Source organism: Rhinolophus sinicus, linkage group LG02, assembly GCF_036562045.2.
Source record: "Rhinolophus sinicus isolate RSC01 linkage group LG02, ASM3656204v1, whole genome shotgun sequence".
Classification (NCBI taxonomy): Eukaryota; Metazoa; Chordata; class Mammalia; order Chiroptera; family Rhinolophidae; genus Rhinolophus; species Rhinolophus sinicus.
Window position 1 is genome coordinate 165,308,966 of NC_133752.1, and position 18,592 is coordinate 165,327,557.

General features: G+C 32.6%; 1 protein-coding gene and 1 long non-coding RNA gene across 17 annotated transcripts in view; one reads left to right on the plus strand and one right to left on the minus strand.

Annotated features, from left to right (window-relative positions):
- SOX5 (SRY-box transcription factor 5) overlaps positions 1 to 18,592 on the plus strand; it is a 920,340-nt gene that overhangs the window by 574,502 nt on the left and 327,246 nt on the right. The window lies entirely within an intron of this gene.
- LOC141568772 (uncharacterized) lies at positions 943 to 18,256 on the minus strand. Its single transcript, XR_012491964.1, has 3 exons — positions 18,105 to 18,256; positions 5,368 to 5,482; positions 943 to 1,038 (listed from the first exon to the last, which is right to left on the minus strand). It is a non-coding gene; the product is annotated as an uncharacterized LOC141568772 (long non-coding RNA).

Below are 18,592 nucleotides of genomic sequence, written 5' to 3' on the forward strand. Positions count from 1 at the left end.
AATTCTGCCCTGCTACTTGCTGACTGTATGACTTTGGGCAAGTCATTCCACTCCTGCCCCGTGGCTTCCTTAGCCATAAGTAGGGTCAGGAATATTGACTACTTGCAGGGTTTAAAGATTAGATAGGCAGGTAGGTTGGTAAATAGGTAGGTAGGTATATAATAGAGATACACTTCAGTTCATGTGATATTTTAAGTTCTGTGTAAATTTTAGCCACATTTTGTTGTTATTATACCACATTTAAGTGAAAGAGCTATCGCTAAAGTGACATCAAGTATTGAAAGATTCTGGGATAGTTCTAATATCAAATATTCTGTTCACTGTTAGATTCACATTAAATCAAAGGTCACAAACTGATATAGACTGGCTGTGAGTGTTTGTTTTACTTCTGATTTTAGAAATTTTACTAGCATTACAATTTTGGAGATTTCTCATACAAATCCAGATTTTTGTTTTTTTCCTCATAATTGAATGTTTTGGTCACACTGAGTCAGCAATCTGACCTGAAAACCGTGAACTTGAGCGATGTCACAGCAGCCTCTCTAGTCTGAGCATATATTCTGCACCTTTCTACAGTCTACCTGTCACAGACACCCCAAAACAATGCAGGCATTTGAACAGTCATGGTCTTCATCCATAATGTTACCTTTCAGCTACTAGGTTTTTGTGACTTTCCGTTATGCAGTTCTAATTTTTAGTTGATTTTTTAGGTAATGTTGACTATTTTAGGCAAAATATTAAAATGGATGGTTTAGGGAACATTATTCTCCTTGCATGTACGTTTCTGAAATATAAGTGGATAAAACATTTGAGATGTATGATCAAACGTAGCAGAACTTTATACCAAATCCTTACACCTAAAAATATAGTCAGCAAACAAAGAACCAGATTCATTATGTTTAATGAGCTATAGGGTAAATTTTCATTCTGAGTTTTTGGTTGATCCCAAGATGTTGATTACTAGCCTCAGGTATTTTAACTGGCTGGCAATTTAAGACTTAGTATCAGTGCTTTCTTTGTAGTAGACGATTACATGACCTGTAGAGGGAGAAAAGCGAAGGTGTTAAAATCGCATGCCCATGTAACCTCAAAATAGAAATCTCTAGGAACCATATGCTTTGAAATTTAAGAAAAAAATACTTGGAATAAAGAAAAAAAATCTAGATAAAAGACCTGAACTTCATTAGGAAATAGAAAAACTAATTCAAAGAAAATTCTAGAGCTGTGTTGTTAGGAGGCATAAAACATGCATATAATATACTCATATGTCTCCCTATGTTTGTATTAAACAGCAATGCATGATAATGGCTTGAAAGAAGAATGAGGAAAGAGTAATCATTTCAAATATACCATCGGTCTTAGAATATAACTCGTATAAACTATTACCAGTTTTTGTAGTATTACCTTTAAAAATGAAGGAAAGTATACTGTATAATTTATAAAATATTCATATTATCAGTTACCATATTATGAGGAATTATCCATAATTACATAATAGATGTACAATTAATTGGGTTTCATGGAAATTCTTATTTGTACCCTTATAATTTCTATTTTCCAATGTTTTGCACTGTCATCTTAGACCCATTAAATTCTGTTACTCACGGAAACATATACCATACAAGAAATATTAGCAAATCATACTCTTTCTTTTTAAGAAGAATAAAATTCCGAGCCATTGGAAGGAACCATAAAGGTCACCTAGTTCAGCCTTTTAAAGGTAGCATGAATCTTCTCAATAACATTTCTGTTATGTGATCTACCTTCTGTTTGGATAGTTAAAGTGTTGTGGCACTCATTATCTCGTGAGACCATGGATCCCATTTTTGATTGGCTCTGACAAAGGATTCTCTTTAACGTTGAATATAAATGTACCTTCTCTTAACTTCTGGTTTTAAATTTATTTTTTCTCTCATCACTATTTGTAAATCTTTTGTATATTATATAGCATTATAATTAATATGCTAGCTTCCACAAGATACGGCAACCTGGCACATAGCAGACCTTCAATAAATATTAAATGAATGAGTGAATAGTTCTGGTACTGTTCTCTAAAACCATGCAAAATAAATACAAAATATACTTCTGCCAAAGCAGAAGGTTGGTTACTTTTCAGTCATTTTCTTTGATCTACAGAATGAGCTGTGTATGCTGTATATAGTACAAAAAAGTCCATGTGTAATATTTTAGAAGTTAACAATTTTTTAGATATTAAAAAATCCCTGATAGAAATTCCATAGGTAGAAATTGCCACACAAGTTCATAAAAATATTCAAGATCTGAACTTTAGTAGAGGCTCTGGGATTGACGCACCTGTCAACACTGAAGTAGGAATTCTAATAATGCATTCCTTGATTGTGCTCTGTGGCTTTCCGGGAATCAGGAAGACAACATTGAAAATTTATTATAAAACATTTTACCCAATGTTTGCAATTAAGACAATATTGGCAACATTGAAGTTCAACAGACAATATAATTTAAATATATTAATTTTCCCTTTACTGTTTCTTTTATTTCTCCACAGAACCTCCAAAATATGAATGAAGGTTTACATTTCTTGACAGTACCGTGACAGCAGTGCTTATTAATTCTGAATAGTTTCTAACTACTCCATGAGCAGAGGGGATATAGCCCATATGGCATGTAATTGGTGATGTTTAAATTATCTTGACATCACTCCGTTTTGAAGTAGCTATTATTTCAGTCTGCTTTTTGGTGACAGCCAGAAGATACCTACCTGCAACTGTACATTTTAGATTGATTTTCTTATGCCAAATGATGATGGAGCATTCTAATTCAATTGTTTTCTCTTAGAGTGTCTGTGGTTGTATTCCTTCTTCTGAAACATTTTATTAGAAGTAGAAAATGTTTTTAGATGACCTACATGGTCATTTTGGTAATGAGTATGGCTGAAATGTCTGATGATAATTTATAGGGAAAGAACAGTGTTAATCAACTGTTTCATTAGCTAAATAGTTACAGAGATTGGAAAAGGAAATTCTTACTAGTTTTTGTTGTTGTTGTTGTTTTTTCTTTTCAGCCTTCTGTGATAGCTTGATTTTTCTGGTCAAAAATTTTCCTTTCTGGGTTTAGCCTCACAGTCTTTGGATGGCCATACAAAATGCTAGGTATCAATCTAAGCCAAACTGTGAGTTTCATACAATGCCAGTGCAGCAAGTCCAGTGAAACAATGCACCTGGGTTCCACATTTATTCTTTACAGTTGAAACCCATTTCTTTGTCTGGAAGTCTTAAGTCCTATACATAGAATGGGGAAATTGTTTATATGAATAGCAATTTCTAATGAAACTTTTACAATGACTGAATCTTATAATAACACGTACTACTGCTTTCCTTTATCCTAAGGGGATTCGCCCTACCCTCAAAAGCAGGTGGAAGGAACCTATTTTATATAAGTGGTTTGGAAACGAATGTCATGCAGCAAAAACCATATTCTGAATTCCTAGCAATGGGATGAGGTTTTGATACATTCGGAGAAGGGAGACTGCTGGCATATACCTCTCGGTGTCACTCAAGAGAGATTTCTTTTAACTTTGTTTGAAACTAAAGTTATTTGAAGGCCGCACATGTTGCAGTGCCAGATAGTAGAACTTGATTACTCACTTTTCTAGCAAAATTTAGAAATCTTAGTCTTGCGCAGTAAATTCTAAATCTTTATTTTTTAATTCAAAAAAAATTTGGCTGTATAAAAATATTAAAATAACTCTTGGCTCTTTCCATAGGTCCAAATATATTAAACACAGATGGCTTCTCATAGCTAATTAGATTGTGTCATACCCTAACCTTAACTATGCTTTACAACAGACTGGTTTAAATTAGATTTAATTCAATTCAATTCCAAATAACACCAATAATAATAAATAGCATTTATCCATACATATAGTGTGTTTGGTACAATGCTATATGCTTTTACATTACTTATGTACTTCCTTTAAAATGCATAACTAATATTTACTGCAGTAAGAAAGTAGATTCAGAGAGGTTGAGAAATATGGTCAAGGTCACAGAGCTACACAATAGCATAACTAAGACTCAGCCCAGGTTTTTAAAATCAAAGTTCATGCTCTTAAATATTACCCCCATGCCTCCACTTTGGTTTACTGTGCTTATACAAAATCCGGCATTCAATTGAAAAATGAATAATATTCTTTGTGGCTCAAAGAGTTTACAATTCAAAGTGAATAACTCACAAAGTCACGAAGTTCAAAATCCAAAGTGAGTAAATTCATTTTGATTTAGGTTGCAAAGTTTCTTCTGGATTAAAAAGCCTGTTAGATGGATTTTAGTATTAGAGATAAAGACCAGAATGTGAGGGTTCGTATTTAAATCTAGAATTTTCAAGTAGATTACTTAACTGTAGTACAACTTTTAATAAAAGTTGCACAAAATTTGAACAAAGATAAAAGTAAATAAATGTGAACGACTAGCACAGATTTGAAAAACAATTCTTTAATAAATAATGATAATAGTAATTGGTTTTTAAAATATCTAGGTCCTTGGGAATCATTAAGCGCCTTTGCTTTATTCCTCTTATACACAAAATTTTTAATTGTTATCTAATGTCTGTGCCTCTTCCTACTAATTCATTTCTTTGTTCTCCACCATGATAGAGTCTAAATTATTTTTAAAGAAATAAAAATTAAAGCACTACTTCTAGATATACCTCAAGGAAATCCTGAGTTCTAAAGTTGTTTAAAGTTACTTGTCCAGGCAAATCAATGTATATTTAACTAAGCCTATGTTGATTTTACCTAAATCAATTCAAACTACTAAAGCATCTTGGAAATATATCATGAAATATTAATAATTGAGTACCATCTTCTACTTTTATAATGGTGGAAATGTATTTATAGATGAACAATTTGGTTGGTACAAAAATAATTGTGGTTTTTGCAATTATTTTTAACCTTTTCAACCGCAATTACTTTTGCACCAACCTAATACTAAGAAAAAAGTTTTAAAAACACAGCTTATACATTACGCTTCCCCTCTATAATTTTTTTTAAATGCTTGATTATACAGCTGGCACCAACAATAGTTAATTTCATAGGAAACTAAATAATCTTGAGCTGAGGATGGAAGAGACACATATTAGCAGTTAATGATAATTATTTTGGAGATTATTCCACAAATTTTTTACAAAGATTGTGATTCATTTAAAAGTTTCCTCAGATAAACTGGAGGTTAAGTTACCTTCCCAAAACTCAATCTTGTGTTAACAAGATTAAAATGCTCGATCTAACTGCTCCAGACTGATCTATTGCAGCAGTACAATAATATATACTAGCTTCTATAAGCATTTAAATGAAGAAATTGGTAAAAACCAAAGTGAAAATTGATAACCTACCACTGGTAACATGTCATGGGAGAATAGGATGTCGTCTGTCCTATTGTGTATTAGGGATGAGCGGTGATATATGGTGTCTTCTGTAACAATCATTAAGTATTTGCTCATCACGGTTCTAAAACAAAAAGATGATGTTACAAAGAGTGTACAAAAAAAGAACCTAATGAAAAAAATTAGCAGGAAAAAGAACATTATTTAGTGTAGGTCTAACAATAGTGTTCAAAAAAAGCTTGCATTCAAATCAAAGCAACAGAAATGATGAGTATATTTCTAATTACTATTTGGAGAGAAAATCATTTAAAGAATATAAGTTCCTTCATAAAAAAAATGTTCTGTAATGAAAATGTCATAATATTTGGATCAAGTCTAGCTCCAAATTCTATTTCAGCGCTACAAGACTTTTATTAACTTAAGTAAAGGCTCTCAGCCAGTTGCCATAGGTAAAATAGAGGTGTTAATGTTTTTAAAAATTACTTTGAGATATAACTTGCATACCATAAAATTGACCCAGTTAGTGTATAATTCAATGATCTTTTTTGTATATTCAGAGTTGTGCAGCTACCACAATTTAATTTTAGAATAGTTTCATAACTCTAAAAGCCATCTTTTATCTTTTAGCAGTCCCTCCTCATTTTCCTTCATCCACACCACACCCCCCATCCTAGGCAACCACTAATCTGCTTTCTCTCTATATATAGATTTGCCTGTTCTTGACCTGTCATATAAATGGAATGATATAATATGTGTCTTTTGTGACTGGCTTCTTTCACTTAGCATAATGTGTTCAGGTTCATTCATGTTGTAACCTTCAACAATAACCAGTAGTGTCAGTACTTCATTCTTTTTTATTACTGGATAATATTTCATTGTAGGGTATGCCATGTTTTGTTTGTCCATTTATCATTTGGTAGACATTTAGGTTATTTTTTTACTATTATGAGAGTAATAGTGCTGTGCACATTTGTGTACAAGATTTTGCATGGATATATGTTTTCATTTCTCTTGGATACATGACTAGGAGGGGAATTGCTGGGTCATATTGTTACTCTATGTTTAACTTTTTAGAAACTGTCAAAATATGCCAAAGTGGTTGTACTATTTTACATTTCTACCAGCAATCTATGAGGGTTCCAATGTCTCCACATCTTCTCCAACACTTGTTACTGTCGTTTTTATTTCAACCATTCTAGTGGATGAGAAGTGATATTGTATTGTGGTTTTCGCTTGTGTTCCCCTAATGCTAATGATATGAAGAATCTTATGTTCTTATTGGTCGTTTGTATATATTCTTTGAAGAAATGTCTGTTTAGATCTTTTGCCCATTTAAAAAATGGATTATTTTTTCTTTCTGTTATAACAGTTGTACAGTAGGTCTTTATACATACACCGTGTTTCCCCGAAAATAAGACCTAGCCGGACCATCAGCTCTAATGCATTTTGGGGCAAAGATTAATATAAGAACTGGTATTATATTGTATTATGTTATGTTATATTATATTGTATTATATTAACTATATTATATAAGACCCGGTCTTATATTAATTTTTGCTTCAAAAGACGCATTAGAACTGATGGTCCAGCTAGGTCTTATTTTCTGGTAAACATGGTGTGTGTGTGTGTGTGTGTGTGTGCACGCGCATGTGTGTATTCTTTATATATACGTTTATATACATATGCTTATGTATATATGTGTGTATATATATGTATATAAGTGTATGTACACATACACACACAAGTGGTTATAATTCTTTATGTATTCTGGATACAAGTACCTTATCAGATATATGATTTGCAAGTATTTTGTCACATTCTTTGGGTTAGCTTTTCACTTTCTCTATACTATCATGTCCAGCACAAAAGTTTTTAAAGTTGAGGAAGTCCAATTTATCTATTTTTTTTTCTTTTGTCTCTTGAGTTTTTCGTGTCAATCGAAAAAACCAATGCCTAACCCAGGGTCATGAAGATTTATTTCTTTGTTTCCTTCTAAGAGGTTTATGATTTTAGCTCTTACATTCAAGTGTATAGGCCAATCGAGAGTAGTTATGATAACCAGAAAAATATCCATGTAAAGCAGTTAGCACAGGGACTAGAACATATCAGCGAACAATGAATGAGAATCACTCAGCCCTCTGAAACCAAAGTGAATGAATTTGTGCTAGAAATTATCTTTAGGTCTCTCTCCTAATACTATTTTTTTTGCTACTTATGGAAGGAGATCCAAATAACAAGAGTTGCTTGTTATTTTAAAGAAACATTTCCATAGCGATTTGAATCATTATAGGTATTTATTAATAAGTCATTTAAAATAACAAGAATGCAAAGAGATGGAAGAAAAAGAGATGACAAGTTTGAGCAGATTTAAGATTCTACTGTTCACTTATGTAAAAGTTTGTAAACATAAAGACATTACAGTATAATGAAAATATTCCCTTTGGAACATGTATTTCAATTGAGGAAATTTGGTTTATATATACAATAATTTAAATTATTATTAATTTTCTTAAGATGTCACAGAATTACGCTATCCCTAGTGGTTTGGTTTTCTTTTTTATTATATTTTGGTGGGTTTTGTGAATATTGAATAGATTATCCACAAATATTTCTGGAGAGATTCCTAAGTATGTTAAAGGAAAGCAAGGTTGGAAATTCATGACAATAAAGAAGTGAGTTTTTAAACATTGCTCCCTTTTGCAAAGGAGTAAATAATTTTTTATCTCTGTTCTGCTTTATTCTGTATGATGATTTGAATGACATTGGCAGGTAGTTTTTGATATAGTTTAATATGCTCAGCTTGTTTCATGAGAACCAAATATTTATTAGAAAGGAATTATTCAACTGTTTCTGAAAGTAGACCACCTGCATGAAGCAAGTTGAACTATGAGTGGCTGTTGCTCTAGTACCTACACCAGCCATGGATATAGGACAAGATAAATTCTGAGAGCAATATAGTTTACTCTAAAAACCTATGTTTTGTATTATAAATATATGTTTCATGTTGAACAGAAAAATGTACAGATTGACAAAGGAATCACATTTTACCCCATCTAAGGACAACTCCTTTAGATCACTGGCAGGATAGTGTGAAGAAGTCTTACACTGCAGCTGCAGCAGTCTTTGGATAAATAGAGGCTTTTATAACACTCAAATATTTGTCTCAACCTCAAAGGACACCCTGAAATAGAACTTTACAGATGATACAGCTCTCTCCATATAGGTCCTGGTGGCTCTTGCCCAGGGATTTCCTTAGACATTTAATATGTCTCACTGACTCTACCCAATGCAGTTACGGTAGCTCTCTTTGAATGGAAATTGGCTTCAGGCCTTCATAAACAATGTCAGTGTAGTGTGTAAGAATAACAAACGTGAAAATAGGAAATGCGTATTTAAATCTCTGGAAAGTCATCCTTATGGTTTGATGTTCTTGGACACATGAGAAGTAAGTTTTGAAAGGATTAATTAGGTCAAAACTTTCCTTGAAACTTCAGAACCATATCTCACAGTCGCTACACACTCTGAGTGTGCACACAGCCAGCTCCCTTTGAAATACGCATGCTACAGGAAACACCTTCTTTAAAATGTAAGGTACAAACCCTTGATTCCAGCACTCATTCTACCTCAATTATGTATGCTTTCCTGTCTTTTAAAGGAATACGTCATTTTCTAGAGTTCTTAGAAGAAATAACTATCTCACAATCCAAAGATGTTGATAATATTTTGGTCAAAAGGAATCCAAAGCAAGTTTATGTAACCATTAAAAATGTTCTAGGGAATGATGTGTGGATTGTTTAATGGAGAATGAAACAGTATTTTAAGAAGTCTTTAAATGATCATGACTCCATAAAGTTGCCATCAGTAGAAAAACAAAACAAAACAAAAAAACCAAAAAACAAAAAGAAAAAAAGAGGAAGAGGGAGGTTGGGGAGAACTCTGCCCCCTTTGGAACACAGAGGTCTTTCATTTGTGGGGGATCGGAATGGGGGTGTTTGGGAAAAAAATGTTCTAGCATGTGGTAATGAGGTTAAAAAAAAAAAAAAAAACTGCAATGGATGATTACTTTTCTCCATCAAGGCTCCTTTATCCTCATAAGCTCAGACAGTGGTCAGCATGTTAGACACCCCTCCCTGTTTTATCCATCCCTTAACTGTGTTCTTTGACAGGACTGGTTTATACAGCTGGGCCTTTGTTAAGCTTTGGGGGAAATACTACAGAACAGCAGAAAATATGTCAGAGTTTCTACAAAACAGTAAATGATGAACACTGTTGAGTGCAGGATTCCACCTTTAAAGTTTTGCTTTTGATTGATTAGTTTTTCTTTTATGGATTTGTAAAGTGAACATCTTTAACATGTTTGATTTTTGTACTGACAAAAATATGGTGATATTGGTAAGTTGATTGTGTTAATCCATAAAAGTTCTTATTAACTATACTTTAATAACAGAACAGGAAAGAACTCAGCTATATTACTGACTGAAATTTCAATAAAATTAGACATTTTGATTGCAGTGATGCAGTATTTAAAAAAAAAATCTACATTGTGTGTATTTAGCTATAGAACTGATTAGAAAGAGAAAACTAATAGGAAAAGCTATTTGCTTCAAAAAGTTTATATGACATACATAAAACAAATTTAATGGAAATTTGATGGTGACATTACTGTTATCTGCATTTGAAATCTAGTATAAACCTTGTACGGCGATCTTTTTGTGTCTTTATCTTCGTCATACCTTTGCAAGAGTTGGATGATTTTCTTCTCTACAGTATATGCCATATCCTTTGACTTCTTCTTTCAGGGGCAGGAAACTGGTAGCATTGAAGTTACTACTGAACAGTTTTTACGCATTTAAAGGAAAGAGCTAACATTCCTAACTCGTCGACAGTGGTAGTATGAACCATACTTTTAAAGCGGTTTTTCCCCCCTAAAACAACAGGGAATATGCTAAAACCAGAAAGATTAATGGGGGAAGAAGATAAACAGTTAAGACGTTAAATGAGTTTAGAGGTCAAGCTAGAAAAATAAGAAAGCTTATGGATTTAATTCATATTCATCCAAGCAAAGAAGCTTTGGCATGAAAGGAACCAATGAAGAGGCTCAGCATTCTTATAACATCAGCCATAGCTGCATCCCGCTGTTTTGGAGTTTGGGCTGATAGATGCTCATCGTCTTTGGCACTGCACCCTTACTTTTGGTCTTTTCATGATTATAATGGCAAATTCTTCATTTTGCCGAGAAGTTCATAAAATGTGTCTTTGCCTAGTATTCCTGTCTCTCCCATTAGAAGCTGTTGTCCTAGGAAAGATTTGTGCACTGTATATATGTCCTTTGCTGTCTATTTTGAATATAACATAAATATTTTTTTACTTCGTTCGTTTTTCAACAGCTGTTGTAGAAACAGACTGCAACCAAGTCTGTATGGGGCATGAAAAGAAAGAGTGAGTCCCCTACATTGGCCAGAATTTAGCAATGTATAAACTTTTCCTTGTCAGGGTTATTTGGATTCCAAAGAGGGTACGGGTCATAATATTTTTCTTCATTGGACTACTTAGTCATTCTTAACAAATCTGACGCTGATGTTCAGTACTCCTTTTAGCTGTGAGCCTCCTTTCTCATTTCTGCTAGGAAGAAAAAAACAACAAAAAAAACACAACACACCATTCTCTAGAGGTTTGCTTTTGAAGGCTTAACTTGCTTGATTTCACAATGACCTTTGAAAACAAAAGAAATTAAAACTAGACTGGTTACTTAATTATTTTTGTCATCATTATTAGATCCTAAATAAATTAAACACACCACAGATTTTATTTCAAGACGTACACCATGCTAGGAATAAGTCACTTTTGATTATGGAACAATTTGCTATTTATTTAGACTTAGCCAGTAATGTGAGAGGGGACAGAGCGGGGGGTGGGGGTGGAGGGGGGAGTTCAAGAGGAGGCTTAGTTAAGGAGCAGGGAGGGAGGCTCAATATAAGTACTTAAGGGTATTATTTTGGAAAATAAAATTTTATATTCTATTTGCAGTTCTGCAAAGGGAGAGTCCTCCTGGGAGACTCAAAATGACAAAGTCATTAAAATAAATGAAATTATATTTTTCAGAGGGGTCGATATCATTAAGCCAAAGTAGATATTCTTCCCTATTTAAAACTGTTTTTTTGCATATGCACCTCACCTGACCAGTGATGTTCATGAATGAAAATCTACCTTCTCTTACTATGAATATGGTGAAAATGAACTAGTTTTATAGGTTATTACAAACATGCCCACATGTATGTGAACATATGTAGACTTGCATATATCCTCAAGAGGATAACATGAAAAAATGACTGGCATTATTTTAGAAAGCAGTAATTAAGAGATTAGTACTAGTCACTGTAGTAGTAATAGTATGTATTACATTTCCTTTTGCTTTTATTCTTTTATGAGTTAGCAAATTGGAAGGAGTTTGTTTCTACTTCTCTATTTTTTCCTTTAAAATACACAAAACTTTCGATGAAATAGTTTTGAATACATAGTAAATAACAATTGTTAGCATATGATTAGGATTAAATTAAGATGGTGCTGTCTAATTCTTAATAGAGAGGTTCCATAAAATAAGTATATCAGTGCCGATTAGCATATCTTTATACAGTAAAAGTCTTCTGTCTTTCTCCTCCTCCTCCCTCTTCTTCCTCTTCCTCTCCCTGCCCCCACACCCACACACAGGTGCCACAGGTACTCTCAAGCTTCCCTGAAAGGTCATTCAAGGATAGAATAAAAATTGAATTAATCCCTGTTTCACTAGCAATTGTTCTGATGGGGAACAGAAAAATTTGTCCCTTTGCAGGGAATCCTACAGATAATTTTTAAAGATATCTTTTCAGAGATCTTGAGAATAGATATGCGTTTCGTACAATATTCTTTCACTAGTCATCTATCCAGTTGTCTATAACCTGAAATTTATACATGTGGCAACCATGTGTCTCAGAAAAATCCAAAAGGCTTCTGACTTTTTAGACTTTATTTCTTTAACTCTGAGGCACAGAATTACTGTGAAACTATTTGTCCCGACTTTTGTTTCAGAAAAATGGTACTCATGTTAAATGCAGGGTTTTGTTGTTGTTGTTTCTTCCTACAATTAATACAAGAGTTGTACAGCATGTACTGGAAGAGAGAGTTTTTGCAATTCCCTAGATTTCCTTCCTCCAATCCTCTGTCTGTCCCAGGAATGGAGTATGTGGCTACTCAGTGCTCGGCTTTCAGACTTACAAGGAGCCGAGCATCTGGGGAAACTCAGGAGGTGAGCACTTTCACGCTGACTCAGAGACCAGCCGTATGACTCCAGTCTGGCGCTGTCACGCCTGGTTATGGAAAGGCAAGAACAATGCCTCCCTTGAGAAGGGGGAAAAAAGTCTAGTGCAGTCCCAATTTTGATGTAAAATTTAAATCATCCCTCCACATCCTGTGGACTTAGAGCTGTCAGAAAGGCAAAACCCATGCTCAAATGGAAAAAGCTTTTTATTTCCTTAAAAAAAGTATACCCGCTCTCACTATAATTACAAGTTTCTAGAACTACAAATCTTAAGGCTCGAGTATTCGAAGTAATTTATAAATAATCAGAAGAAGAGGACTTTGACATTTTTAACCTGTGGATGGCTGAGGTTGGACATTCTTTTTCTGTTTGTTTTTGATTAATGACAAACATATAACAGTACATGAATTAAATAATTCACAACAAATTAGTATTTATGATTTTGATTTTTTTTCTTCCAGACGCATGCATTTGGTCATTTACTGACAACCTAAAAGAAATTTGTCTTCAACACTTAGAGGTCTCAATCATTTCTGTTATGTTTTCTTCAAATAGATTTGGTTGAAATTTTGTGTATTTGGTGATTTGAAAGATTCTGTGATTGAATATTTAATAACTCAAGAATAGGTGTTTTGAGATAAGGAAATAAAATTATAACAGTTATTAAATGAGTCAAAGTTAGCTTTTTGTTTGTTTGTTTTGTTCTGTTTTAAGTAGAAGGTACTTCTTGCCATATTCTTATGTTGGTAATCAGGAGAAAAGTTTTGATAATCTTTTTTCCCAAAAAAATCTAGTATTCTGTAAAAACGTTTACTAGCTCTTTTCTTTGTGAAAATGACTTTGTATTTACGAGTCATAAAAGTCCCCCTAACTAGTTTTCCTGCACCTCCTTAGATTCATAATGAACGTTATCTTATTTTAAGTATTAGAACATTGTAGAATGATTACAGTAGATTTTAATGAAATTTAATTTTTTTTTACCTTTTTTATTTATCAGGAATACTATTGTTGTAGGCACTTAGTAAGTGTGGATTAATTTTAAAATAATTCAATAAATTGTAAAGATGAAAATTTTTAGCTGGCAGAGACATTCGTTTCCGTAAGTTTGGGCTCTAGAGCCCAGCTATTAGAGTACTCATAATAAAGCAATCCTCTTATTTAGAAAACGTTTCTTGGGGTCTTCATCCAATAAAACATGGTCTGTCTTTGGAGTATGGAGTACATTTTTAGTGATTTACAATTATTAGTGAGACAGAAGAAGAAAGTAGAAAAGGAATCAAATTTTGAATTCTGAATCATTGTAGGATGGTATTTTGCTTCCATAAACTATTCGTAAATACTTACCTTTGGTATTTGTCTCCCTTGTTTAGAAAACAAAACAAATGGACATTTGAGACTTAATTTTATTGCAGACTTTAGGTACATTAATTTCAACACTTCTGAAATATCCTATTTCCAACTAATAAAGAGGCAATCATTTCTCTCAGGAACTGACAAGCATTAAATTTTATTTCTCATTCTTTCCTTATCTCTAACTTCTGATTTTTAATTTTTTTTTCCTTTTCATTTTCCACACCTTCCTTGGAGAACACTGTACCTCCTCATTTTTTTTTCTTCTTAGCCTCCCTTCCTTCTTTGACTCTTTGGTGGTTTGGACAAGGCTGGGGAAAGCCATTTGGTAAGAGCAGAGATGCTAGCAAATAGAAGAGCAAAAAGGTGGTGAACCAGGTGAAAGTGGTACTGTTCTTATCAGAGAGAAGGAATAGTAATGAACTACTTGATCTCAATGCAGAGAACATCTCAGAAACTAAACATATGACAAGGTAAACACAGGAGACAGCCTTGGTAAAAGTCACTTTGAAAATTCTTGGTGACTACAACATTTTTAATTATCACAGTTTTAAAAACAGTTTAAATTTTTGTAATATTTATTACGTGTTTTTCTGTACATTTTTTCTGTACATTATATTCTAGAATGATATTGTAAATTTATTCTTAGCTAGCTGTAGCTCAAAAATTACTTTTGTTTTTAGATTTCAATGTTATGGTAAGTTTTGTTTATAAATACTAGTAGAAACAAGAATCTACTCTGGTGAAATGTATAATAAGGATTATAAGTGAGTCTTGTCTTATGTATTATTCTGTGTTGTCTGTTTTTATATTTCTATGAAATCTGTGTTTCTACTTCCATTTATAGTTTATGCGAGGATCTGATGAACTTGTTCATGCCTCTAGATAACAATAAAATGAATGAGGTGCGATGCGATGGTAGAGAAGTATAGAGATTGACATGTTCTGTATCAGAAATTGATGGCAAATAGGATTTATAGCAAGTAGAAGAAAAATGTTAAGACTACATGTTTACGACAAATCAATTTTCTACTTAAAAGGCTTCTAAATATTACGTATGACAGACTTGGTTATAAAATATACATGGAATGTTCACTGGGTAAACACAAAGCTGACTCTCAACTTAGCAGGAAAATGAAGGTGTTCAAAACATGTTATAATGAAAAAGAGCAAACCATAAGATATGAATAATAATTGAAATTCAGAGCTAAGGGTGATGAAACTGATTTTTTTTTTAATAAAATAGTATACTAAATTTGTGTAATTCTGTTTATGAATCACATACAAGTGCTGGTTGTTTCATTCATTTGAATCAAAACCTGTCCAATCATGCTATGTGTCTATGTTGAGTTCTCGTATTGGATAGGTAATATTCTATTGTGAAAATATCTTTGATGAACAGTAGCGTTTAATTCCTAATCTTGATTAGCCTTCTCATATCAACATTAATTAAAGGGAACCAGACAGGTAAATGTAAATATCCTGAACAAATAGGCTTATTACTTGAAAAACTTGACGTACATAACTTCTAGAAAAATAGTATAATCTTTGGATATGGAGGATTGCCAATTATTATTTTATTTTAAAATATCTGTATTTGTTGTTCCCATAAGTTGATGCAGTCTTTCAAATATTTTCAATCATTTTAAAAGTGTGTTGTGCTATGCTTAAAATTTGACATGAAAGAGTTGAATATTAAAAATAAACATTTAGGAGAGAAATTAATGGAAGTTATAAGTTAAATAAATGCCATGATCCAAAATTTTAAGGCATCGTATTTAGAATGTTTAGTTTTGTAGAATTGTTGAGAGAATAATTATGCTGCTTTGCTTACAACTTTGACTTTTCTTTATCTGTCTTCTTTGTTCAATTCTTTTGATATGTTATTCTCCCAAACTTGGATGGACTGTAAGATTCAGATTTTTTCCCCCCACTTTGCTTTATTTTCTTAACTATTTTTCCCATGGAGAAACCATTCTGTTCTTAAATTCTCTGTTATAATGCAAAGACCGAATAGTGTAACAAAAGTTATTTAACCAGTTTATGACTCAGTTTTCTCTTTTATAAAACAGGAAAATAAAAATACTGACTCAGAATGTTGAGGAAAAAGTCAGTGGGAAATAATTACAATTATTGGTTAACTCTCTATTTGTATTTACAAGATGACACTGCCTTAGTTACTTCCACAGAAGTCCTGCATTTTCTGGTTATCTGCTATTTAAAAAAAAATACTATTCAACACAGATTTACTTCTAAACTGAATTTCATATTTTCCTCCAATTTGGCATTTTTTCTAATTTATATATTTCTCTTTTTAGCAACATTCTCTAAATTGTATGTTCAAGTAATCTCTTTATCTATGAATTGTCTCACTTGTTCCCCATATCTGCTTCCCCCTCTCAATCTTCTATCAGTTACTAATTTCTGAAGAATTTTCTTCCTAAAATACAATTTTGATTTTGTTACTGTGTCGCTCACAAATCATCACCAGTTCCTTTCTACCTTCAGTATCAAATTCAGTTTTGGTTTAGCCATTCAAAATTGATAGGATTTAACCAGAATCACTATCATCTGGTTCCTACCTTTCATCCTAGAAGATGCTCCTAGAATCTGCTGCTTTAACCAAGCTATTCTGGTCACTATCCCATATCATTCTATAAATTTCTTTAATTTGCTATTGTCATTTCTCCCATCTGCAATCTTCTCTTCTTTTCTGTATCTATTGACATATAATTTATCTCTGTTACCCTGTTGAACTCTCATAATTTGTAGGAAGCGTTCTCTGATTATTTTAACAAGACATTATCTCTCTATTATAGTACTCATTTATAAAAAGTCATTTACCTTAAAATATTCTTTCTTGATTTCTTAATTATGTTGATATCTAAAGGCACCTGTATATTCAATATGTATATTTTTTCCATTAATGAATGAATAGATAGGTGAGTATTCTCAATATATCTTGTCTTTTCATCTAAACTGTATTTCTTTAAGGGTAAACCAGAAGGGTCTTCTTATCTAAGTTGCCTGTTTCCCCGTAATACAAAGGTAATTTGCTTGGCACAAAACAGACCCTTATTCAGTTCATTTATTTATTTATAGAAAAATACATTGAGTGATAACTATGTGGTAGGAATTGTGCTGCACATAATTAATTGCATCTCATTAAGCATAGAGGATTAGACTATTCAGGGATGCAATACAGAGCACTTTGGAAAGACCTTTATGCAGTCATGTCTTTAGTGTTAATCTTGGAAAAACCAGGTGAAATGGTCCTGTACTTAACAAAATCTTACTAAATTCAAGATATTAAATGTGTATAGGGAATTTAAGAAATTTTTTAAAAAGATATTCTTGCATTCCAACTGTTAGTATTCTAGTTTTAGATACTGTGTATACTAATAAGAAGAAAATAAAAATATTAAACTATTGAATCAATGTAACAGGTTTTACTGATGTTCAAATTTTTCATGTGGGCTACTAACAAGAATCCACATAGATTGTGGTGGGGTGAAATCACTTCAACTATGGTGATACAGGAAGGCTTTTGTAGAAAAGCTGGAATTTGAGTTTGCTTTTTACAGATTTTTTTTTCAATTTTTATACAAAACTGCAAGCCTTAAAAGAAATAATACCATGCCAAAAAAATAAAGAAAGAACCAGTAGAAGGCACTGCTTCCTAGGACTTTATCTCTGAATTAACCAAAAATTAAAATATTTAGAGACAGAAAGAAACATTGAAAAGAAACTATTATATAAGGAAAGCAGTTCCTACTCTGAATCTTTCATTTTATGTTTCCTCCATATACAAATTCCTTTGACTTTGTATATGTTGTCATTTTTCAGAATAATTTCAGCAAAGAATAAATGCATCCTAAGCAGACAGAGTTAAGTTTAAAGCTGTAAGTACATGATTCCTTAGTAATAAGTCTATTAATAATGAACTCTGTAGCATTTTTTATAAAGTCACTTCACTTTTATAGTCTTTACTTAGGCGTTTAAAAAAGAACTATACAATTTTTTTCACAAGTACGTTATAAACCTAATTAAACAGGGTTTACCAATCCTTTACATAGAAATTATTTAAATAAAGGATACTTACGGTACCGCTGAGCTTTATTTCCTTTTTTCTGACAATATTAAGACATTTTCTAAGCATACTTGTCCTGTAAGCCTAGATCATACAAGTATTAATAGAGAATAGTCAAAGAGTTCCTGGTTTTAGTTAGTAGCTTTCATTTCACAGATATTTATTTAAAGACTACTATTTTCAGAAATGATTCTAAGTACCGGGTGAGTAGCTGTGAACAAAAATAAAGTATGGCTTCATGTAGCTTATATTATAGTGGGAGTGACAGATAATAAACAAAGAAATAAATACAAAACATGCCAGATGGTGGTAAGTGCTGTGAACAAAGCAGAGAGTCAGGAGCAATAGAGGATGGATGTGCTGGTTTAGGTGGGAAAGCAAGGAAGACCTCCCCGGGAAGAGATGGAGGAGAAAACTAAATTAGGTAAGGAACAGGTGAATATACATCTTGGGTAGGAGTATTTCAGATTGAGAAAATACCAATTGTGGAAGAGATATAC